The sequence below is a fragment of the Chiloscyllium plagiosum genome, unplaced genomic scaffold, assembly GCF_037043375.1.
Source record: "Chiloscyllium plagiosum isolate Xiang-an unplaced genomic scaffold, Cpla_swu_hap1 HiC_scaffold_25, whole genome shotgun sequence".
NCBI classification, from domain to species: domain Eukaryota; kingdom Metazoa; phylum Chordata; class Chondrichthyes; order Orectolobiformes; family Hemiscylliidae; genus Chiloscyllium; species Chiloscyllium plagiosum.
In genome coordinates, this window is record NW_028270163.1 from 42,730,728 (window position 1) to 42,757,531 (window position 26,804).

Sequence of the window (26,804 nt, forward strand, 5' to 3'; positions counted from 1 at the left end):
TACATTTACCCCTTATCTAACACTACGGGCAATTTAGCATGGCCAATCCACCTGACCTGCACATCTTTGGACTGTGGGAGGAAACCGGAGCACCCGGAGGAAACCCACGCAGACACGGGGAGAACGTGCAAACTCCACACAGTCAGTCGCCTGAGGCGGGAATTGAACCCGGGTCTCAGGCGCTGTGAGGATGTGGATAACATAGTAGTGAATGACTCAGTAGCCTTTTAACATATCTCCTGGTATCTACATATATTATAATCGCAGACACTTGCATGAATGGGCTTGTGCTAAGCAATTCAGAAGTAAACTGTAATACACTTCCATCAGCATGTTAGACTGTGAGAAAGCTCAATAAGATGGGGACTCAGACCTTCATGCCATCAGGTCACATACAGTGATGATGTGATGAGTTGTCCCTTAAAGCTGTGAGACATAACACAAAGTGAATTGGCTGATTCCACTGCGATGCTTCAGTTTAGTCACAGCTGGCCAGAATTTTGCAGAGTTTCTGGAGAATCTATATAATCAAGGCGGTCGTGAGCATAGCTAAGAAAGTTTTGCAGGTCTATGCCTTTTGTGGAGTGGAGCCACCATAGCAGATGACTTGAGGACCAAATCCACTGATTACAGAATGGGTTTCAGAGGCTGCAATGTCAAGATTGTCATACCACATTGTACAAAGGGTGATGTGAAGATTTGAAATTGCACAAAATTAAAGTGACTAAAATCCTAGAGGACCATAGACTGCTCTCTCATTAAAGAGAGAGAAAGAGAGACAGAGAACAGGTAATGTTTAACTGAGGACCACCATGTTTCAGGTGAGGGATCAGGATGAGAAGGTGTGACCTTCATTGTAACCTCAGCTAGTCGAGGAACTGGCTTCACATTACATTGAAAACCAGTTGACTGGTCAATGGAGCTAACCCACCCCGATTAGAAAAAGTATCAGACTATTCCATGTATAATTTCTATCTAATGTCACCCAAAAAATTGTCTGTTAATTTATATTTAATTTCCTTGGATTCTGATTTGTCTTTAAGTAGAAGCTACAGAAAGTGAGATGTTTTTGGTAATTTCTTCATTGTGGGTTATTCAGTATATCTGATTGGTTTCCAGTTTGCCTACGGGGATCATAGCAATAATTCCTGTCCCTTTGCTCCAATTCTCTCCTTAATTGATATCTGAACTACCAATTTGCCTCTGCCCTCCAAGTTATATGAATTCTTCTTTAGTTTTAATCATCTATTTTTATATCAATTGTAAATTTTGCCCAATTCTTTTTTGCAGATTAGTTTTTTTTATTATTCATTATCAAGATGTGGGCATCAGGCCACATGAAGGAGCATGAAGGAGCAGTGCTCCAAAAGATGGTATTTCCAAATAAACCTGTTGGACTATCATCTGCTGTGTGATTTTTAACTTATGCTAGCATTCATTGCTCATCCGAGAGGGCAATTGAGAGTCGACCACATTGCTTTGGGTCTGGAGTCACATGTAGGCCAGGCAAAGTAAGGACACAATGGCCTAGTGATGCTATTGGCTAGATATATTCTGGAGACTGGGGTTGAATCCGGCCATGGCAGATGATGGAATTTGAATTCAACAAAAAAACCTGGAATTAAAAACCTTATGATAACCATGAAACCATTGCTGAATGTCAGGAAAAAGCCAACTGGCTCTATTGTGAACTCTTTCTTGAATAACAGGATGAAATGGGTGATGTGTAATGTAAGATTACCTAAGAATCAACTCCGTGAGCATGAAGTTACCTGAACCAGTCAGTCAAGAAGAACCATTCTTTATTTACTGGGTTACCTTCACTTCATTGCTGAAGTGTGCAGATAAAAGTGCTTTTGTTTTTAATAGTCACTGTTCAATTTCCATTTGCTCCAGTTACTTACTCCCATTTAATGCAAATTTTCCAGTAATGTTTACTCTAGCTACTGTGCCGACGATCTGACTCAGGAACCGTTGTGTATAACAGTCTTTAGACTTCTAATGACCTCAAGTCTTTTGATATCACACCTTTGTAACTCATTTTAATGGAAATTGGCCTCCTTCATTCAGTCTCTCACCAATTCTAGCTAAATGGTAAAGTCGACATAGTCCTAACAGATCATAGTGTACCTCTTTCATCGGTGGGTGAGAGGGGTGGGGGTGGGGGTATAGAGAGAGAGAGAGAGAGAGATAGAGAGAGAGAGAGAAACGGCTCTTGAGAGTTTAACCTGAGGGTCAGGCAAGGAGAAGAGGTTGAAAAGTCTTTTGTGGCAACCTCAGCTGATGTGCAAATTAAACCCATGTTATTGGCATCACTGCATTACAAACTGGCAGTCCAGCTAACATACACCCTCAGACCAGTTATATCATTTCTTTAGCATTTTATTTCTTCATACCTGTTCATAGAATCTTTGATTCGGGGTTATTCAATTAGTTTGACCTCAATTGCTGCCTCTCCAAAGTGTTAATGGCTTTAAGGTTCACACTTCAGTAATAACTAAAAGCTCTTTGCTATTATCCTATGGTATATTAGGAAGAATACATTTTGACTATTTTGTTAATGTCAGAATACACAAATTCAAGTGTTCAGGCCAAGCAGTATTGAGATTTTACAAGCACCAGGAGAATGAATTCTGCAAATAAATTGGTCTTCTTTTTAATTAGATACTGTTTCAATTAGAACTACAAGGTAAATGAAAGGTAGGTTCTGTTCAGCAAGAGAAAGAAGGTTTCTTTCACTCTCGCTTGGCCATTTCTCACTCCTCTTTTTCCTCACCAACCCTCCCCCCCCCACCCGGATAAGTTCACAGAGAGACATTTGAATTTAATAGTTTCACATTTCAGATTTTGACTGCAGTCCACCATTTGAGTTTGCTGTTGATCTAAAGTTTGGGAAACTTTATTAAATTAACTGCATTTTTTTTTCAGAAAATTCTGCATGTGCACATCTGAATCTGTAATGCCATCGGCTGAAAACCATTTTTCGCAAGGTAAATGATATCTATAGTACTAGTTTGAATTCCCCTATTGTGCTGTGAAACCTACATGCTGTAGTACTTTAGCTATTACCAGTCCTTCTAAGAATTTGCATAATACTGCTTGATTGTAGTAGTATAGGATTCCATCAGAGTTAGTGTCTGATTGCGAGCATTTGCTCAATATTATCTATTAATTTATCTAACTAAAACACTCTCTTGATTAATGTGATGTAATTTATGAAATAAATTAAAACTAATACTATGCTCTTTGAATAATATTTCAATACAAACCAAAATGCTTCTACTTGTGAAGAGTTGGTGGGATTGAATATAAAAGCAGGTTCATGATATGGATTGAGTAAGAAGACATTGTTTCAGTAGAGTGATTCTTGATTGAGAGTTGTCTTTGGTTTGAAGTGGTATTGTCCTTGGGACAAAGGGGTAATACTGTAAATCTCAATCTTTTGCTGCACAGCTCCAAAGTCCAAGTCCCCACTAATTTTCCAACTTGATTGTAATGTTTAACCAAATAAATCAGCAGATGCTTTCAGGGACAAAATTATATGCTGAAAGAAAGCTTAAGTGAAATTAAGTAAATTCAGAAATTTCGTGTGAGCAGCACTTTTGTGTGAGAGAGCAAAGCTAAGTTGGTGAGCAGGAGAAATTTTCAGAGGATGTTTTGATGGATAGGTGTAAAGATTAAGGTAAATAACTATAACTCAATCAGTTGTTATGAAAATGCCAAAAATAGATTATCAATTTTCAACTTCCATCATCTAGTTTTAATGCCTGCAAATATTTATGGACTAGAATGATTTCAATAGTCCATAATGATATCTAACCCGATTGGTACAAGTTCACGAAACCATCATAAAAAAAAATTCCAGTGTGAACTGAAATTGATGTCATCAAAATTACTGAAACCAGTGACCTCTGTCTCCTGCTTGATTTACATATATCTCAAAGTTTTCGAAAGTGGATGCAAGTTGCCTATAGATTGTCTAACTTGGGAATAATAATGAAGTCAGAGATGACAATACATAAAGGAACTTACTTCAGGCAACAGCATTTGGCAAGGAGTATTGAGAAGGAAATATATTTATGAAAACAGAACTGGCAGGATTGCTCTCTCTCCCTGTTTCTCTCAGACTCTTGAATAAAAGCACTCAGGAAACAAATCTGGGAAACATCTATTCACTGAGAACTCAGTGATATCTACAAATTTTGGACCTACTGAAGATATGATACCAATTAAACAATGGTTGCAGGTTAAAACCTAATATCTCAAGGATATACTCTTTTACAAAAAAAACTGTGTATTCTTGATCTTCCTTTTTGCACCAGATACTTTTCTCTTTTAAAATGTTATAGATGTGTTTGTGTGGTTTTGATGTGTTTTATTATTTTCTTGGAGTCATTAGGCAATACAGTTTCTCCTCCTTTTACCTGAGAACTCATTGTAATTGTGTTCTTAATTTTGACCGGTTTAATTGAAGTGTTATTTAGCTGTATACTAACAAAAATTAACCAACTTTGCAGTGGCTAATTGAAGGGGTCAAAATAAGTTCCATTTCACTTCTCTGCATTGGCTCTGCTGTATGAACAGTTTTATTTTGTTACATTTACACTGCTGTATCAGTGGAAATTAGAAATTAGAAATAACTTCTGTGCCAATGAAACATACTTCATTCGTTATAATAAAAACTGAAAGTGGTAGAGAAACTCAATGGGTCTGGCAGCATCTATGAAGTGAGTCCGATAGGAGTCTTCTTCAGACATTTGTTTTTATATCATTATGGCTCACTGTTTAATGTTAACTGTTTAGATTTTTTTAGTTTGCAGTCTAGTGCTCTGTAAAATAGAGTTCATACATAAACTTTGACACTTTAGATCCTTCTCATCTTGTCTCTGCTGCCCTTTTAAAAATTTGTCATTTGTGAAATGACAATTAGAGACAGACTTCAGTTTTCAAATTGAAGTAGATCAATGGCCTGATGCCCTTTTAGCTGGTTCCCTTTTGAAATGGGAAATGGGCATCAAGGCCACTGACCCCATTTTGAGACTGCCAGAAATCCATTTAATGGTTGGTTTTAAAAGTTAGATGTCAATGCAACTCCACCTCTCTCCTCAAGAACATTTTGTCAGATGAGAATTATGAAATGGTTGTACTTTTTTGTGAGCTAATGACACTTCAACAAAAAATAATGCAAGTGAGGAATTGTATCTATCATCTGGTGTTAGTGTTAAGCTTCATTGTGGGTTAATTGCTTAATTTCAGCACCTTTGATTGTTACAGTATGTACTCTTCTGCACCTGTGTTTTCACCATGTATGCAGCATTTTCAATGCAATTGTTATGAACTAGAACTTTCTTTAAGATTAATACCGAGTATAGAATATTGTCCAGGTTTAAAAACCTATTCTGAATTGTAGTATGTTGTTCATTGAGAATGCTTGAATGCCACTGTGCTGTCCCATCGCTTTACCATGTGTCCAACGCTCTCAGGGTGGGGAAAGCTACATTTTCAAATCTAATTCCAGATGAAATTGTTTCAGCAGCAAAAATATAATGTATGGCATGGCTTAGTGTCTAAAAGCCCACTAATTGTGAAAAAAATTGTGAACCACTTTAAAAGCAATGACAGAAATAATTCAAACTCCTTGTGGTACTTTTCAGTAGCTTCCAAGTGACAGTTTATGATGTACATTATGTCTGGGATGGGTATCCCTTGTCACACTCAATAACTGATTCTCATGCAAGCTGAGAGTGAACGCAGGTATCTGAGGTCCCTAAGAAAGGCAATAGGTTTGAAAACATTAAGCATAATTTGAAAGCAAGCTGGTGAAGATAGTCCTTAGAAAAGACACCTGAAATTAGCGGCATCCACATTTGCTACTCCTGGATCCCATGTGGTCTGAGATCAGTTATTAATGTGGCTGAACAGATTTAAAGCATTATGCTGAACTGAGTGAATGAAAGAAGATGACAGATATTTGCACATGTGTGCTGTCGTGGGTATCAACTTATCTGTCAACAGCTGGACAGGCGCAAGCTGAGGTACACTGTGGAGGCCCCCAACATGGAATTGTGTTTAATGTAGCCAGACCTCACAGCCTGTTGGAAAAACCTGTGTCAAACATATGTCCAGGAAGTTGGGATGTTGATTTAGGAACTCCTAAGTCTCACATTTGTAAGCTCAGGAACATGCACCTTTCCCTTTAGAAAAGACAGTGTATACTGTGTAAAAGTTTTGTTTTGAAATGTAGAGGTGGTGGTTCATGTGGAATGTGCCATAATGAAACTTAACTCATTTCTTGGAAATAGGTCAAACACACAATTGATGTTGTTCATAACAAGGCTGTGCACTAACATGATATGAAATGCTGATTCTTGTAAGTGGAAGGTAAAGTGTTAAACTATTCAAAACTGTAGCTGATGAAATGTTTGAATCACATTTTTTCATGAAAAGGCAAGGGAAATTGTTTGTTTTTGGATACACTTCATTTTCAAAAAGCTTTTTTTTATTTCTGAGGGATGCATATTGTTGAAAGCTTGAAGCCGCTGTTATTAATAATTTGCTTTCAATGTAGAGATAAGACGTTTCAGACTTATGTGGTTTCCTGTCCCAGGTTTTAAAGTCACCTAGAATGAAATAGAATTTGGACTGTATACTGAAAAAAATGAAATTTCTTTCCATTTACACTTGTATGTGATGTCTGGTCCTTTTGGATTCGCTTGTAGCTTAGGATAAATCAAGGACCTGACTGACGACCATTGTATGGAAGTTGACTAATGTATGGTTCCAGTCCACTCTGGATTCGCTTTCTTGTTCTGAAGATATAAAGGCAAGAAATAAATCAAATTCAATAATAAAATAGCATGAGTATATTTATTAAGAAAACTGTTCTTGTCGGAAAAGAAATACCTGGACAGAATGATTGTTGACAAAGAATCTCAAAGCACTTCAGTCAGTCAATTACTTTTGGATTGCAGTAACTGTTGTCTTGTTGGCAAAGCTACTTGTTTATCTTAGTTTCATCATCCACAACTTGTTCTCAAAACCGGCGTCTCCACAGACTAAAATGATCACTGCTGCACTAAGTCCTGTTCATTGTTGCCAAAGTATGTTATTCCTAATAAATGGAAAAGGGCAGTGTGCCTGTTTGCAACGTAAAAGTTTAAGGCATGAAAGAAAGACTAGCACTTTGTCCTGAGCAAATGAACAAGTGATTTTTTTTATGAGCTAAAATATGTCCTCAGTGTGTGATGCTGGGATTGATATCCAAATTTCTGCATATTTATTAACTACTGGATTAATTAATTAAATAAATTATGTAATCAGCAACAGAACCTTTTAGGCCGATGAGTCAAAATATCAATTTGATAAAGAAAATACTTTGAGATGCATAAGTATTTGGAAAGTGATTCCTATTATTCACAGTAATCCCCGTGGGTTCTGTTTGCAACATATTTGAAACTTCCTTGCTTTTTTAAATAATCTTCATTACTAAATTCAAAATTGTACTTTCCTTGATCTTTTAAGTTGTGACATAATGTTCATAGTGGAGAATATGGGGAATATGAAGGGTAGCAACATGAAAAAATAAGTTTCCAGGGATAGTAAAAGTAAGTTGAGGAATTCATTAATAAAAAGAGAATTAAAACATTGGATCACAGTGAGAGGAAACAAGGATTGGAGAATGAAGAACATTTTATTCAAAAGTGCAGGAAAGGGGAAGAAATGGGTCGTTGCTTGCAAGGAAGTATTCATTGAATGTAGAGGCAGAAATGATGAATTAATGAAAACTCTAAGCTTTGAGAATAATTTGAAATTAAAAAAACTGTGAAATGATGCTATGGGGTAATACATGGAACTCCTACTAACTGTTTTTCTCTGCTATTTTCTACAACTGTTGAATTGGTTATTTTAGTTGCTTGCAATCATAAAGGGCACGTATATTGGCTGTTTCACTATCAAAAGTGGCACTAGTATTCAACAGAACGCATAGGAGAAACAGGAGAGTCTCAAAAAACAAATCTGAAGGGATCTCTTCAACCAATTTGCCTTTGAAACGTACTGCTGTGATTTCTTTAGACACATTTAATGATAAGAAAATCAACCATTGTAGGTCCAAGCTTGAACTGGTAATGTAAGGACTCAGTAAGATTTTAAAGCCAGGAAAGAATGTATACTTTGCAAGAACTTTCATAGAATCTCTACCATGTGGAACCAGGCCACTTGGCACAATGAGTCCATATCAAATCTCCCACCCAGACCCTCTTCCTCTACCTTATCATTGTAACCCTGCATTTCCCATGGTTAATCCACCAAAACTGCAAATCTCTGGACATAATGAGCAACTTAACATAGCTAATCCACCTAACCTGCACACCTTTGGACTGTGGGAGGAAACCCACACACAGACACAGGGAGAATGTTCAAGCTCCATACAGGCAGTTGCCTTAGGGTGTAATCAAACCCAGGTTCCTGGTGCTGTGAGGCAGCGGTGCTAATCAATGTTTTCAACTTTATTATCTAGATTGTCTTGTAGCAAATAACCTCTGCATAATTGTATTGAGCAACAACTACAGAAAAATATTTTTAAGGATAGCAATTTGAGTAAAGGTTTTGAAAGAAGATCACTCTTGCTCAGAAAATGTGTGAAACCCTTTGTTTAGTGTCACCTTTACTATTCAACCATCTTCAGCTACCAACATCACCTATAACACCTTTCTTTCCTAAATAGTGTTGGTTATGGTGGGCACAATTCCAAAGCTATAAACCCTCAGATTCAACTAGTACCATGACCATATTAAATGGCAAAACAGGTTCAACAGGCTGAATGGCTTACTCCTGGCCCTATGTTACTACCATCAATGCAGTTCTGCTTTTGCAGCTATTGCAACTGACCCCAAAACCAATTACCTGAACCCAAACACTTCCTATGATAGATATAGCAATTGATGGTAAGAAATTGAGTTACTCCTTCCTAGATAAGACGTATGGACACGAGGAGGTGTGGTTGAAGTGGGTTCAGGTCTGGCAGTTGAGAGAGGCCATGCGAGTAGAATCAAGAACTGGTGTTTGGCTCTCTGATGCTACTGTCTGACCCTTGTCTAGATCCTCAATCATACACAAATTATTGCAGACCGAGGGACCCCTTCCACCCTCCCACTTCCCTGTAGCCTCCAAGCAGCCTGCATAGGTATACCAGCTGAGCGGGCCTGTTGCGTGTCTGTCTTAGGTGCTAAGATCATTGCACCTCTGGAGGTCAATAATTGGCTACTTAATGATTTGGAGTGGAGCAGGCAGGAAGATCACACATGGGCCAACTAGCCTGCACCTTAGTGGGATGTCTAAAGGGTCTGACAGGATTCAGAACAGCAGAACTGTACGTTGTCAGATTCGGTAACCACAGGCACAGAGAGGAGTCTTGGGAAGATGGGCTCCAAGGTCACTCACGCTTACCGAGAGGAACTACTATAGAATCAGAAATCAAGAACAGAAAGAACAAGACCAGTATCTCAAATGAAGTAGATGTGGATGGAAGTAGCCGAGCAGTGTGCTCCCTTGGACGTGAAGACGGTACCTGAAGAGGATTAGGAATGTTAAGAGAACAGGAAACCAATGTGGCCAAATACTTTCAGATGCTAACCCAATCATTACCCATCATTCTGCACAAGAAAGCACCTTGATGTGTCACTCAGTCCTCTGTCTCTTTGTAATTTCATCTATCAAAGCAGTCAACACACATACATCTTTATTCTATACTCTCTCACCCCCCTATCTCAGTCACCTTTCTCCTCAAATGTTGCCTTTCCTTCCCCTCCAGACAATCCATTTATCGCACATAACTATCTGTTTACTGTTTATTGAGGAGAGATGACATGATGGGGTTTTCTATATATTAGCCAACATAAAATATACCACAAAAACTCAGGTACGTTTTGGTATACAATTTGAAGTTTTTAACAATTATGCATGCACACAATTATGATATAGTTACATAAGACAACTTATATTAACAGTCCCCTTATATTTTTTATAGCAGCCTATTTAACCATTCTATGACACATCTCTGAAGCAGGTGGGACATTAACCCAAATTTTTCAAGCTGAAGATAGAGACTCTACCCTGTGCTCCGTAAGAGCCCTTCTGTAGACTTAGATTATCTGCTTATTTAGACTACTGTCAAATTACATACACAATTGACTAACCGGCTGATAGACAGTTAGAAAGTTTCCCTTTCTATGCTGAAGTAGCTGGTGCAGGAATTTAGAAGCAAGATGCTATAGACCAGTCATCCTGCCCTGGACACATTCCGAGATCTTTCTAGGATGCATCTACTTCCAATGGGGTAATCTTGGAGGTATCAATATTAAGTAGCACTCTTGCTGGAAGATGAAGTGTTTTTCAGGAATTGAAACATGTGTAAGTAATCTTCATGCCACATGAATGGTGTATTTTTGTGAAGCAAATCTCAATTGGAAATACTTTGGTCACAAATTTCAGATTACGCAGAGAAAAAATGTTGAAGGAAACAATCTGTCTTTGTAAGTTACCTCTATCTTGTGATGTAAGTAGCTTTGAAATGTCTTCTATTTCGTTGGGATGAGGTATAATAATACCATTTGAAGAGTAGGTTAATGGGAAGATGTCGATTTGGCTTATGTGGATTTGGTATTATTTTACTGTTGAAAATAAACTATGTTTTCTTGCCACAGCAGGGAGCTGATGAAGGAATGTGTCAAGCACATGTTTAGTTTCACCAAGAGCTGCGATATCATACACAATACAGAGACAACCTGTTAGGCCCTCTATTGTATGATTCATATGTTATTGGAATAGTTCCATGCTGAGTGATAATCCAAATGTTAACCTAGGAAAACAGAATCTACCAAAAGTTTGTCGGTTCCATGACTCTGGGGAAAGATGTCTCGTCCAATATCCATTATAGGCATCAAGCTGTGAAAAACCTTCTGCATCTGAAAACATTGGGTTGAGCTCTTCCTGGTAAGGAATCTTAGGTAGATATCTTTTTAGTACCGTGTTCAGTTGCCTTGCATCTAAACATTTGCATAGCTGAGACCTGTTCTTAAAACACATAGTAGGCAGTTGTACCAATCAGGATTTGTACAGGATTAAGGAGAATTACAAGGCTTTCTGTACAAGCAAGGGAGTAGCCAGGGAAATGATTGGCTCACTCAAGGACAAAGGAGGTAATGCATGTGTGTAGCCAGAAGAAGGAAGTGAGGTACTAAATGAATAGTTTGTGTCGGTATTCACCAAAGAGTAGGAACTGGTGGAGGATAATCTCAGTGAAGGGAGTGTAGAATTTCTATGCCAGTTGCTATTAAAAATGAAGGGATAGAACCTAGAACATAGAACAATACAGCACAGAACAGGCCCTTTGGCCACTTGATGTTGCACTGACTTGTGAACTATTATCAGTACGTCCCCCTACACTATCCCAAAATCTTGCATGTAAAGAACCTGCCTCTGATATCTGTCTTAAATCTATCACCCCTCCATTTGTAGTTATGCCCCCTCATACATGCTAACGTCATCATCCTAGGAAAAAGACTTTCACTGTATACCCTATCTAATCCTCTGATATCTAATCATCTTGTATGTCTCTATCAAATCCCCTCTTCGCCTTCTTCTTGCCAATGAGAACAGGTTCAAGTCTCTCAGCCTTTCCTCAAAAGACCTTCCCTCCAGAGCAGGCAATGTCCTGGTAAATCTCCTCTGCACCTTTTCCAATGCTTCTACATCCTTCCCGAAATATGGGGACCAGAACTGTACACAATGTTGCAAGTGTGGCCGCACCAGCGTTTTGTATAGTTGCAAGGATGTTGCGCATCTTAAAAAGTATTAAGGTAGATAAGTACCTAGGTTCTGATGGGATCCATCCCAGAATATTGAGGGACGCAAGAGAACAAATTGCTGGAGCATTGACAAACATCTTTATATCCTCTTTGACCGCAAGTGAGGACCCAGAGAACTGGAGAACAGCCAATGTGGTCCCATTATTTAAAAAGGGTAGCAGGGATATTCCAAGAAAGTATGTTGGTGGTAGACAAATTATTGAAAAGACTCTCAGGAACAAGATCTATACGCATTTAGAAGCAAAAGGTACGTATTATTGACAGGCAGCATGGTTTTGTATGGGAGTGGCTGTGCCTCACTGATCTAATCAAATTTTTGGAGGAGGTGACAAAGATGATTGATTGAGGGAAAAGCAGCTGATATTGTCTACATGGACTTCAGTGAAGCCTTTGACAAGGTCTGTCATGGTAAAACGATACAAAAAGTGAAGTCACGTGGTATCAGGGCTGAGTTGGCAAGATGGATACAGAATTGGCTTAGTTATAGGAGACAGAGGGTAGCAGTGGAAGGATGCTTTTTGGAATGGAGGACTGTGACTAGTGGTGTTCCACAAGGATCAGTGTTGGGATCTCTGCTGCTTGTGATCTACATAAATGATTGAAAGAAAATGTGGCTGGTCTAATTAGAAAGCTTACAGATGATACGAAGATTGGTAGTGTTGAGGATAGTGAGGAGGATTGGCAGGGGATACTACAGGATATAGATCAGTTGGAGGCATGGGCAGAAAAATGGCATATGGAGCTTAATCAAGACAAATGTGAGGTGATCCATTTTAGAAGGTTACGTACTGCTAGAAACTACACAGTGAATGGCAGAACCCTTAGAATATTGATATACAAAGGGATTGATATATGCAGGCCCACAGATCACTGAAGGTGGCAGTGCAGGTGGGTAAAGTGGTAAAAAATGGCCTATGGCATTCTTGCTTTCATTGGAAGGGATGCTGAGTGTAACAATAGATAAGTTATGCAGCAGTTTTATAGAACTTTAGTTTGGCCACACTTGGAATATTGCATACAGTTCTGGTCACCACACTACCAGATGTGTGGTACAGGGTACAGAAAAGGTTTACCAGGATGTTGCCTGTTATGGGGATTTTAGCTATGCAGAAAGGTTGGATAGACTGGGTTTGTTTTCACTGGAACACAGGAGATTGAGAGGTGACCTGACCGAAGTTTGTAAGATTATGAATGGCATGGATAGAGTATGAGGCTTTTCCCCAGGGTGGAAGGGTCAGTTACTAGGGGACACAGGTTCAAGGTGCAAGGGGGGGATGTTTAAAATAGATGTGTGAGGCAAGTGTTTGGCACAAAAGGTGGTGTGTGCCTGCAATGCATTGCCAGAGGAGGTGATGGAAGCAGACACAATAGCAACATTCAAGAAGCACCTGCACAAATACATGAATAAGATCAGAATAGAGGGATACGGATCCTGTAGGTGAAGATAGTTTTAGTACAGAAGGACAAAATGTGTTGGAGGGCCGAAGAGCCTGTTCTGGGGCTTTGTTGTTCTTTATTCATTCTTTCAATCAGTTTAAAGCTCAAATTTGTAAATGATGTTGTTTTGTAGCATAGAATCCAATTCCAGTTTTGTCTTATTCTAAATATGAATGCTATATTCATGAAGAGAGCTGATGGAGTATTTAGCATCATCTTTCAGATGTAATGCTGCAATAACTTTAAAATTACTGATAGAATCAAACTGATGTGAGTAGGAATTTGTCTGTTCATAAATAAACTCAATGATATAGTTTGGTATTTGTATGGTTTTGGAGTTGGCAATAACGTGCTGTGGTAGACCAATATGCTGTATCACCATAGGTTTTAGGTGTTCAGTTTAAAGAGCTTTATTGATTTTCAGTACAGATAATATCAATGCATTACATTATCACACCATCTTAAGCAGTTAGCTTATCATGTGTGGACTGCGCAACAGAGTTCCAGTTTCCTATGTACAGCTTGTGTAAGCTGCATAAAACAATGTCATTTGCACATCTGCCAGTGTTAATGTTTGCAACTATCGCATATTATAATTTCCTTTTGAGCCATGCCAGTTGGATGGAATAAAGCTTCAGGTGACATCCATGCAGTCTGTCAAATTGACCATATGTCCTGTCTGAATACAGCCTGCAAGCTGTAACATTAATGTTACCTCGTGGACTTCAGTGACATACTTTGCATGTCATGGAAGGAAGTTTGGAAAGTGTCTTTGGTATTGATCCTTGGTTGGCTCTTTATTTCAAGTTGTGTAGAGTTGTGCACTTTGGGTTTTATGGAGCACTTACGCTTCTTGCATATTTTAACCCAACGTGCTTTTGTACAATAATGCTTCAGATGTCACCAATACTGAACAATGTTTTGGTGGGTGAAACAATCCACAAGTTGTATAAGGTTTAGGTGTTTTACTGACCGTCTTGATGGCAGCAGTAATTGTTGTAGTCAAACACATGTACTGCTGACTTGCTACAATTGCTTTCATCGTGTGTCTTCTTTGAACAGTACATTACTAAAGTAATGCTTCAGTATCTTTTGGGGAGGTTTGTTTGGTGTAGAGATAATGACCAGTCTTTCAGCTATAAGGGCTTTTGCCCGAAACGTCGATTTCGAAGCTCCTTGGATGCTGCCTGAACTGCTGTGCTCTTCCAGCACCACTAATCCAGAATCTGGTTTCCTGCATCTGCAGTCATTGTTTTTACCTAAGTTAGTTTCAGTCAAGTCACATTCTGTATCTTTGTGTTGACATCTGCCTATGAAGGGGTTGATATTTTTATGTTTTTCCTGCTCCTTGGATGCTGCCTGACCTGTTGTGCTTTTCCAGCATCACTCTGATCTAAAAGCTGTTGGCAGTATGACAGGACTTCAAGCCTTTGTATCCTAACATTGACTCATACCATAAACTAATCTTTTAAAAAATTGATAACTTTGTAGTCATCATTAGAAATACCAGAGGATTTTGTTTTTTGCAACCTTTACTCACTGACGCAGAGTTTGGCTTTTCCAGAGCCATTCAGCTCTTGACCTCATTACGGACTTGTTTCAATCATGGACAAAAGAACTGAATTCCAGATGTGAAGTGAGATTGACAGTCCTTGACATTCCAAGGCTGCATCTGACTGAATGTGGCATCAAGGAACCCAAGCAAAACTGGAGCAAATGGGAATCGGGGAAACTCTTCGCTGCATGAAGGGGAAGATGGCCGTGCTTAGAACATAGAAGAATACAGCGCAGTACAGGCCCTTTGGCCCTCGATGTTGCGCCGATCCAAGCCCACCTAACCTATACTAACCCACTATCCTCCATATACCTATCCAATGCCCGCTTAAATGCCCATAAAGAGGGAGAGTCCACCACTGCTACTGGCAGGGCATTCCATGAACTTACGACTCGCTGAGTGAAGAACCTACCCCTAACTTCAGTCCTATATCTACCCCCCCTTAATTTAAAGCTATGCCCCCTTGTAATACCCGACTCCATACGCGGAAAAAGGTTCACACTGTCAACCCTATCTAACCCCCTAATCATCTTGTACACCTCAATCAAGTCACCCCTAAACCTTCTTTTCTCTAATGAAAACAGCCCCAAGTGTCTCAGTCTTTCCTCATACGATCTTCCTTCCATACCAGGCAACATCCTGGTAAACCTCCTCTGCACCCGTTCCAGTGCCTCCACAGTGCTTGTTGGAGGTCAGTCATCTCAGCTCCAGGACAGTTCTGCAGGAGTTCATTAGCATTCGGTCTTTGGTTCAACTACCTTCAGCTGCTCCTTCGATGACCTTCAATCCATCATAAGGTCAGAAGTGGGAGTGTTCCCCGGTAATTGTACAATGTTCAGCATCATTCACAACTCTTCATATATTGAAGAAGTCCACGTCCAAATGCAGCAGGATCTGGACATTATCAGGCTTGGGCTGACAAATGGCAATTAACATTTTTTTCCAGATAAATGCTTGGCTATCACCATCCCCAATAAGAGGCAATTTAACCATCGCCCCTTGACATTCCATGGTGTTACCATCACAGAGTCCTTGTGATCCTGAGGGCTACAATTGATCAGAATATGAACTGGACTAGCCGTACAGATATAGTGGCTACAAGAGCAGGTCAGAGGTTTGGAACACTGTAGAGAGTAACTGAACTCTTGACTCTCCAAAGCCTGTCCACCGTCTGCAAGCCACAAGTCAAGGGTGTGATGGAATACTCCCCACTTGTCTGGATGGGTGCAGTTCCAACAACACACAAGAAGCTTGATACCATCAAGGACAAAGCAGCCCACTTACTTGGTACTGCATCCACAAACAACCATTCCTTACCCCACTGACACTCAGTAGCAGCAGTGTGTACTATTTACAAGATGCACTGCAGGAATCCACCAGAAATCCTTCGACCACCTCCTTCCAAACCCACAACCACTTTCATCCAAAAGGACAAGGGTAGCAGATACACAAGAATACAACTACCTGCAAGTTCCTGTCGAAACCACTCACTATCCTGACTTGGAAATATCTCACTGTTCCTTTTGTGTTGCTAAGTCAAAATGCTGGAATTCCCTCCGTAATAGCATTGTCATTCAACCTATAGCATATGGATGGCAGCAGTTCTAGAAGGCAGCTCACTACCATTTTCTCAAGGGCATCTAGGGATAGGCAATAAATTATGGCTAGCCAACAAAACCCATGTTCATCGAGTGACTGCAACTAAACTTGCTTCCCAAAGTAATGAGAAATGTGACTGTTCATCTTTCTTCTTCAACTAATTGTTGACGTATGAAATAAAGATTTTTTTGAATAACAGCTGTTCCAACAGATTAGCATTCCAGTTACATTCTATGTTCACATATTTGCTTTCCATCTTCACATGCTAGTTTGTGCTCTTTAAAAAGGTGCCATTATGCAAATGAGTTGTCTTGCAGTGGAATCTTCACTTAGCTTTATTTTGGTTTCTCTTTTTTTGCTTTTTACCTTCAGAGCTTGTTGCTTTCCTTCCTTAAAAATTGTTTTTTGATTTGAAAAGTAGATGAACAATGGCAGTACCTAACTTTCACACCAAAAAATGATCAGTCATATCACACACGCTTTTTTTTCTGCTTTTGTGCCATTTCCAAAGAAAATGGTGATGGCAAAGTTAACTGAAGACTGTCAATGGGTAAGCGTGGACATTTTCTTCTCTGCATTTTGACCTCTATTTTATATGGGAATCATTTTTCTGAATTGGAGTTGTACCAAACTTCTAGTAAACTGCAATTTTTTTTCTCTGAACTGGACCTTCCACAGTTTCCATTTCTTTTAAGAAAGGGAGAGAGTACACACACAACTGTTCCACTGTTGAGGTTGCTGTGCTTTGGTGAAATCGTAGCCTTCAGTCTTGGTTGTTAAATCAAAGCTAATCCTTGGTTTTATGACAGGTGACTGTTCAAATAATAACTTTTCACAAGTGCCACTGCTGGTATCTTCCCTTAGTCTTCAGCATCAACCTATTGTGACGAGCTTTCAGTGCCAAGTTGCTTCCACCATGATGCGATATTGTTTTTAATATATTAACCCATGTGAAATATATTGCACAGACTCATGTTCTTATTGAGAGAGATAACTTGAAGTTTATTAGAAAAATAAATATATATAGAATTAGAATTAGAATTGCTACAGTGTGGACACAGGCTCTTTGGACCAACAATTCCTAAGATGAAATCTCAAAGATGTAATATGTTAAGATGACATCTCGGATTTACATATACAATTTGGTTATATAATTGCTATTATGTAATAATAGAAAAGGCCTTGAAATGAGGTTTGTAGGCTTACTATTTTGTTAGATCTGAAAATGTGTTGCTGGAAAAGCGCAGCAGGTCAGGCAGCATCCAGGGAACAGGAGAATCGACGTTTCGGGCATAAGCCTTTCTTCAGGAATGACCAATTTTGTTAGATGCCAATGCTTTTGATACAACCATTTTCAAAGTGACAAATCATGGGTTTAGCCTGAAGCAAGTGCTGGACCTCTGAGGTAAAGACAAGTAAACTACTCCAGTGTGCTGCTGATCCAGGCCCAATTCTAGTCAGATAAATATCCTGCAGAGCTGAGTTACTGAGCTGCCTCTGAATACCATGAGAACAATACTGATTGGTTGCCCAAATGTTAAAATGAACTAACACTGAGTCATGCCTCAGGAGATTAAGATGTAAGTCGATAGAAATGAATAGGAGAGTTTTAAGCCAAAGAAGTACTCTCTAAATCTGGAATTAGATAATCTAAATGTCATACATACATGTTTTGCCTTATTAGTTTCACCCATTACTCAGTTTTATTATTATTTATGTTCATGTTTTCCAAAGTCTGTTCATTGTTTCACCTTCAGACACAACAATGCGATAACAGGGATAGGTTCTCGGTGTATATGATTAGTCCCATTGGACGTAGTAAACATATATTTTCCACTTTAAAGAAAGCATGTTCATTTTGTTTATTTCTTCAACTGTCCGAGCCTTGCATGCAGTAAAAAATATATTTTACAGGTTAGGAGCTGTTACATAAAATATTGATGCAGTTGTTTAATTTCAAGTGTAGGTACCTTTATGTTGTCTGAAACTTTGTAGGACATTGCAGGGAAAATGAATCATTTTGACCCCTTTTATTGAAAGAATGTTTTTGCAATTTTCACAGAACTCTCTGCAAATGCGAGCTGGATGAGTTTCATGCTAATCTATTGTATTTTTGTTCTGAGAACCAACTTATTGTTCATAATCTTTTTATTGCCATTTCCGCTATCAGGAAGCCAATTCAAATAACAGGTTGTTGATAAAAAAAATGAATGAGCAGTGCTGATGGGCATTTCAAAGAATTGGTAAGATTAGTTGTGTTTAAACAGTAAATCATGTTCTCTCCATGAAAATATTTTATAATATGTATAATTATTTTATGGCCCTATTATTAACCTTGGTGAAAGATTTTTTCATTCTTGTTGTAGGAAGTGCATAAATCTGGATACCTTGAAAGCAGTGAGATTTACTGAGTATATTCTGGATGTTGAGTGATAACAGTTAATATTTGAAATATTGGTTTCTAAAATCCTCCCTAATTCTTCTATTTATGTTGTGAGCAAATTATAACATCATTTTGGCTTGGGGTTTATTGTCAGTGGCACTGGAACAGCACTCACTGACCACTGACAACAATATCTTTGTAGGCATGCCAGTTAAGGTTTACCATGATCTGGCATCTAATGTAATATAAAGACTGTACAAAGGGGTTACAGGGGAAGAAAAGCAATCAGATTTAACAGCCTTTACTAAGAAACATCAAGTCAAAACTTGGAAGTGTGATATAGGAAATACAAATTCAATTTAACTGATGTGCAGACAATGATATAAAGTAATTGGGAATTACAAATGGATAAGAAACAGATTATAGAGTAAAATAAAAGTTTTTTCTGTTTATTATTGGATCTCCAGCATAAAATGTTTTTCAAAGGGACCGAGATTCTACACTTAGAGAATTTGTTTTCAAGACCAGAGAGGTTACTTAATCGGTAATTTTCTTGAATCACATGGTTTAAAATTCGACTCACTCGTGAACATATCAGCCCTAAACATTTCAGTCACTTTCATGTATAAGTATCGGGAAAAAATAGCAAATTCTTGATATCGCATTATTCATTTCACAGTCTTTTCTTCAAGAGATAAAGTATCATATATCTGACAGCTACTTCCAGGTTTTTGCAATTAATGTTAATGGGTATTTTCCTGATTTGGTTGTTTTAAGCCATAATAAAGGTGATAATATTAATTCTGAAGATTATCACAAACTTTGTACCAATAAAATGTTCATTAAAAAAATCTCTGATAGCAGTGTTTAATCCATCCTAAAATAAAACAAAAAAAACTGTGGATACTGGAAATCTCAAAGGAAAACAGAAATTGCTGGAGAAACTCAGCAGGTCTGGCAGCATCAGTGGAGAGGAAACAAAGTTAACTTTTCAAGTCCAGTGACCTTTCATCAGACCCGTCTCCACAAGGTGAAGGGTCTCTACAGCTTCCAGACCTGCTGATGTTCACCAGCACTTCCTATTTCTGCTTCACTAATCCATCCCAGTCAGTGTAATTCCAACATTGCAAACTTACAGAAACATTTGCCGTTATAAATATGCATGAAGAAACTTGTTGTGGAAAAAGTTGACAAAAATTGCTCACGCACATAAGATTTTCAATGAATAAATTGAAGTAGCAAAATAGTAGTTGAATATCAGTTAGACCAAAATGTGCCATGCCTAATATATTGGCATTTTTCATATTCATTGCAAAAAAATCTCACTGTTAGCTAAGATTCTCAACCAACCACAAAGACCAATAGCATGAATCCCATTTCACTCTTTGCGTCAAGTTGTTGTTTGTGATGTCATTCCACTGCTGGTAAACTTCTCAATCCATGCCTTTTATTATGTCCTGCTCAGCTCTCATTCTAAGATTTTAGATCTTGCAGTAAATCTTATTTAAAGCACATCTTTCCCTCTTTGCACCAAATTCCCACTTTGAAATTAATTCTCAGAAATCCACATTCAACTTTTGCCTCACCCAAGTGAAGCCTCTTCTAAAACTGTACACAAATCTGACCTTGCAGTATAACTCTCGTTCTCCCAGTGTCTGCATGTGTTTCCTCCGGGTGCTCTGGTTTCCTTCCATAGTCCAAAGATGAGCACATTAGGTGGATTGGCCATGCTAAATTACCCATTATATTCAAGGATGTGTAGGTTAGGTGCGTCAGCCATTTACAGGGTAGGTTAGGTGGATGGGTCTGAGTCGGATGCTCTTCGGAAGGTCGGTGTGGACTTATTGGCCTGAATGGCCTGCTTCCACACTTTATGGAGTCTGTCAAATTTCTTGATCCATGCCTCAAAAATGCTATAAGTCATGCAGGTGGGTTTGTTTGACTTATAGCACATGGGTATTATCATCATAGAATCCTGCAGTTTGGAAGCAGGCCGTTCAGTCCTTACCAAGCCTCTGAACAGCATCCTATCCAATACCTGTAACTGTGCATTTCCCAAGGCCAATCCACATAACCTGTACATCTTTGGACTGTGGGAGGAAATCTTCACAGATACGCAGACACACAGACTGTCACCCAAGACTGGAATCAAACTCTGGCACTGTGAGGCAGCAGTGCTAACCGCTGAGCCACTCATGTCACTATTGTGATTAACAAAGCAAAGCAGATTCTGGCAGTTTTTTTTAGTGACATCCAGGTTGACACAAACCAAAGCAGTGATGCCTTCCTTACTGCACTTTCCATCGTGACACCTTTCATACTTAAACATAAAAGAGTGAAGTGGTTAAAAAACATGATAAAATGGTTTGGTTTCATCTCAACTGAAAATTACAAGCATGCAATTTTATGGCTAATCCAGAATTACCAGTTCAGGACTTTGGCTAATCTTCTATTCCATTTCCTATTCTGTTGGTGGGATTGACTGACAACTTTGTCACAACCAAAGTTCAGGTTATCTGAATTTAACTCATAGTGAATTGCCATTCTGTTAAAATTGAATTTCATTCTAGGAAAGATATAGCAAATGATTTTTTCTAAGATCTTCAGCTCTATAATTTCATGTCAGAAATTGTAGCTTTTCATTTCTGTGATCTTTGTCTATCTGCGGAATCACCTTCATTCAATGTGTTTTGTGGCATTGTGTTGTCCTTCACTAAATAAATCAATGGTTAAGTCTTAAATGTAATTAATCTTACATTATTTTGGTGATTAATTTAATCCTTGAAACTGGATTTGTTAATCTATTGCTCAACAATATGCCTAGTTAGACAACTATAATTGAGTTCTTGAATGTTGGAAATATTATTAACCATATTTAGCTCACCACATGAAATTAGTATTATAGAGTCATAGAGTGTCCTTGAACATGTCTCACTTTAATGAATAGTTGCTGTCCAAGGTCAAAGATCAATATCTGGGTCAACAGAGTCAATATTAACTTTGAATGGAATTACGTTTATTCTTTTTTGTGAGTGACCTACTTCGGTTCATTTAATTACTACTTGTGGTTCTTTAATTTAAACCTTTGGTAATAAAGACTCATTGCTTCTGTTAAAATTGTTCAGTTCCTTAATTTCGTTTTTGTATTTTGATGACACTAAACAACAGGGATTAGGAATCTAACAGGTTCCGCAGTTGATTTAGTTGCCTTAATCTTCATGTTGGGTAAAAGTACATTTCTCTCTCTGGAAATGTTCACTTTCATTAAGAGGTCAGGCTTGGACAGATGGAAAGCGGTGAAAGAATTATAGAATCCCTCCAGTGTGGAAGCAGTCCATTCAGCAATCAAATCCAAACCAATCTTCCAAAGAGCAGTCCACCCAGAGCCTCCTTTTACTCTATCCTTCTCATGGCTAATCCACCTAGCCTGTACATCCCTAGACAATTCAGCATCATCAATCTACCTAAGCTGCACATCTTTGGACTCTGGGAGGAAATCCACACAGACACAGGGAGAATGTGCAAATTCCAGTTGCCAAGGGTAGAAATGAACCCAGGTCCCTGGTGCTATCAGGCACCAGTGCTACCCACTGAGCCACCGTATCACTAAGGTAGAGATTCATCCACTATTTTCGTGGCTTAAGTTTTTAAACCCTCAAACTTCATTTAATTGCTATTGTACCATCTTTCTATCCATTTCATGTGGGAAGTCAAAGGGGGAATTTTGCTGTGTGCTGAATTAAGCAAGTTAAAATAGGGACCAGCCATCCCCAAGGTGGTTAGGTAAACCATGGAATTAAAAATGCACACCAGTTTATATCTGGCCTATTGGGTGAAAATTGCACTTGCTGATATTTTAATTGGTATCTGCATATGATTATTTGAGAAAGATAATAATGAGCAGTTTGTTTGTATGATAAATACATTCATTTGTAAAAAGAAAAACTTGCATTTACGTAGTAACTTTCACAACTGTAGATCATTGCAATGTGCTTTACAGCCAGTCATTTTTCATTGTGGTATAGGTTGGTGCAGTAGGTAATTTACGCAGAGGAAGATTCCACCGTCGATAACAGGATTACAAGGAACTAATCTATTTCTCAGTGATGTAGGTTAAGTGATAAGTACTGGCCAGGGTCAATTTTCTGTTTTCGTTTGAAATGGTGGCATGAGATGTTCATCTGGTGGGGCAGACAGAGCGATGGTTTAACAACTCATCAAAAGGATAGCACCCCTGACAGTGTATTCAGTAAGATAAAATAAAGCATGTAAGCTTAAATTTGCAGATAACAAATTCAGTTGATATTTAAAGTAACCTTTTAAAATGAATTCAAGGTGACATGCTTGTGATCATTGATTTACACAACATGTAATCACTTCTAAATGTGTTTTCTCTCCATAATTTCTGGCCTCTGCTAAAGTTGTTAAACAATTAGACCTCTCTTTCCAGGGCGATATGGCTACGAAACCAGATATTGACAGATACAATTCAGTGTTTTGGACTGATGTTGGTACTGACCTTTTATACTTAAACCCAGAATTAAGACGTATATTGTTATTGTTCCGCAATCTGTCTGTGAGGTGATGGAAGTGCAGTTTGGAGATTAGCATAGACCCTGCCGCTTGTGATACCAAACAATGAAAATCAGCATGTTATGACAGAAAATTGGTGTTCAGATTTCAATATAATGTAACTATTCGAAGTACATCAATGTTAAACTCGGGCAATCTTGATAAAAATAAGTTGTATGAATTGGTTATCGTTATTATAAACATTCTGACAAGCTTCTATAAAAATCAAAGTGAAGTACTGGGACAGTTCTGGAAGCATGGCATTGCTTCTTATAAATTTGAAAGGTAGGTCCATGAGATATCAGGTTTGAGAAACAGGTTGCAATATGCAGAGTCAGTTCAATGTCAGTAGAAGGGTTGACAATCTCTCTTGGGTTTTTTTTGTTGCTTGTTTGAATGACTTGGCATGAGTGCACAGGAATTGTGTTTGTTCCTTCTTTATGTCCCGCTTGTATTCTTTCAATAGCTGTAATAAGAGAAAAATGTGCAGTGTAATGGATGGGGGGAGATGGAAGAGATACACATGAGGCAGGTGCACCAACATGGCTGTTGGTTTTCCCACACATATCACTCACCCCCAACTTCCCCCAGGGAGCATGAATTAAATGTCATTAGGGATCAAGTATCTACCAATTAGAACTGGAAGAGAAGCGGAGAATATTACAGGCCCTGACGAGGCAATGTGGTAATTTTCCTATCCAAATATCTCATTTGCAACTGTATCTAGCTTCTCAATTTTAAATATTGTGTTGAAGAGGCTAAGATCCCATCTCAAGATTGTGCTATCTCTCAGAATATAAAACTTGCTCTTTTGTTGGGCCTTGCTAAAGGGTGTATGAAATGTCTTCGTTGCTGTGTGCACTGCCTCTGAATCACTTCAGATAATTATGCATGGGTTTTGTTCTGTGATAGTAGCTACGTTTTTTTGATATTGGCATAAATATTTCGTTCCTCTTTGTATTTCTTTAGGTCTCTGATTTCACTTTGTATAATCTTTATTTAAGACCGATTACTTGTGCAGAAAGAAGTCAAATTCTGCATGCAATTGACGATAGCGTAGATTACACTTCATGATCCTTTCTGAAAAGAAAGTTTTGAGCCACAGTCCTACAATTACATATTCTTGCACTATAGTGAATTGGCAATAATTGTTGATCCTTTTTAAATTGGACCTGGTTCAGTTACAAGAGCTTTTTGCTCAGTAAAACAAGTAAAAATATGAATGAATACTTCAGTATTCCATTAGTTACTTGAGTACAATTCACAATGTATTGTCCATTAAAATTATAGACTGTGTACCACAATACATAAAAAGAAATTAGTCAGTTTGTATCAACAGCTGTTGTAATAAAAAGAATGTTTACTTGAACTCACTGCAAGCAGACTGCAGGGAACTGGGTGAAGTTATAGGTTAGTACATTTTCACAATATTTTTGCTTTCTGGAATTGGAATCCAAACTAATGGCATGAAAAGTCATCACCTCTCCTGTCTGTAAGAATCCAATAAATACATCTATGGAGTCCTTCCCTTTTTTTGGGATTTTCATGAAGACTAAAAGAAACTAAGGCCAATGCAAACCTGTAGCTACAATCTGAAGATTAAAACTGATTTTCCACAAATTATGGTGATCTCGTCTTTGAAGCTATGGCTTTTGAATGGCATGAAATGCTTTCAATATTGAAAACTGCAGGTTTAACGAATTCATTGTTATTCCAAGACAAAGGGGACTGGTAGACTGCTTACTTCTTCAAATTTGAAAACATTCATGTTCATGACTCACAAATAACTGTTCCTGTCACAGTCTGAACTCCTACTTGTATTAGTTAGGAAACTATTAAGCCGAATATGAAACTGCAATGAAAAAAAAAATGCCTGTGGGAAAATTCACTCAGTTCTTTGTACTTTCAGAAAAAAAAGTCACTGGAGGATTGCTTATATAGTGGTGTTTCTCTTATCAACTTGCATTCTCAAAGAACAGCAGTCACAGTGTGGATTTGTTTCAAATATATTGCAAAGTGAACATTTATATAACAATTCCATGGCGTAACCCTGATACATTTACCTTTAAACAATTTCACTGTTAAATATTGCACAAATTTTCCTAAAATGTTTGAAAATAATCTGTAATTGCTATGTTGGTTATCTTTGCATAATTTTATGTTATCAATCCTCCTTTTGCGAAGAGTTGAAGACCGACCAATATTCTTATGCAAACACCATGGAAAGGGAAAGACATAGATACGATCTGAAAGTTTTTGTCAAAGAGACAGGTGACCTGAATGATTTTTCGTTCCATTGGATTATTTCAGGACCTATGCAGCATGATCATTCAGCAATGAGAATGCAACACCCAAAAGTGAATGCTGTACCTTTTGTCCAGTGTTTACGTCACTGAAATTGAGAATCTACTTTCATTGATTCCACAACAAAGCTTTGATTCTGCTGTTTTCATTATCCTAATGTTTGAAACTGTAATTATGCAGAAAATTAAAATGTATAACACTGGTTAAATATCAATGGCTTAATGTTTTGGGGGCTTTAGTAAAATGTAAGTATAAGTACTATTCAACTATTCACCCTGACAGAAGTCAAATTGAATATTTGATGGCTTTGTAATGTTTTCTTCTTTAGCAATATAACCATTGCTCATTCATTACAAAAGGATAAGACTGGAAGCCTGTGTCATAAAGTCAAACAGCAATGTTAGTTCTTGATCTCTGTCACCAATATTGTGCATTTGTTTTTTTAGCAGTTACACACTGTACAACTACACTTTCAAAGGATGGAAAAGTTGGGAAGTCCTGACCGCTACTACTTTAAATATCACTCCCTCTTCATTTGACCCGGCACTCAATTCAGTTAAACAGCAGTTTTTAACAAGAATACATTTTCTCCACCTAAAGCTATCACTTCAAAATAGGGATGCCTAGCGTGGATGTTAAAGCTGGTTACTTTAGTTGTGTTGAAGGTTGGAATGCATGGTTTAATAGAATGGCACAGCAATGTAAGTGACAGACAAAGTGCTGGAGAAACTCAGCAGGTCTGGCAGCCTCTGTGGAGAGAGAAGCAAAATTATTGTTTCAAGTCCATATGACTCTTTTTCAAAGCAGGTATGTAAATGGTAACACTGGAAATGCTTCAAGTTAAACAGTTTCCCTCTAAATTTGGCAGTCTTCAAATCCTGATGTCAGCATTCTTTATCTACCAATTGGATTTTTGTTATATGAACTCCCACTAAAAACGTCGATTTATATCTCTTCTACTTTGTATAAAGTACAGTTTATACAAAAGCCTTGAAGCTGTGCTTGAAACTCCAATTTAAACAGAAGATGAATTCTTATTTCAGTAATTTCCTTTTATCCTTATTGTAACTCAAAATGATGCCAGATT

General features: G+C 38.1%; 1 long non-coding RNA gene across 2 annotated transcripts in view; it reads left to right on the top strand.

Moving 5' to 3' along the window:
• LOC148145327 (uncharacterized) overlaps positions 1 to 26,804 on the top strand; it is a 283,805-nt gene that overhangs the window by 232,549 nt on the left and 24,452 nt on the right. For both annotated transcript variants that reach the window (XR_015761423.1, XR_015761424.1), the window contains one exon: positions 2,929 to 2,990. This is a non-coding gene — a long non-coding RNA (uncharacterized LOC148145327). The remainder of the gene's footprint in view (positions 1 to 2,928; positions 2,991 to 26,804) is intronic.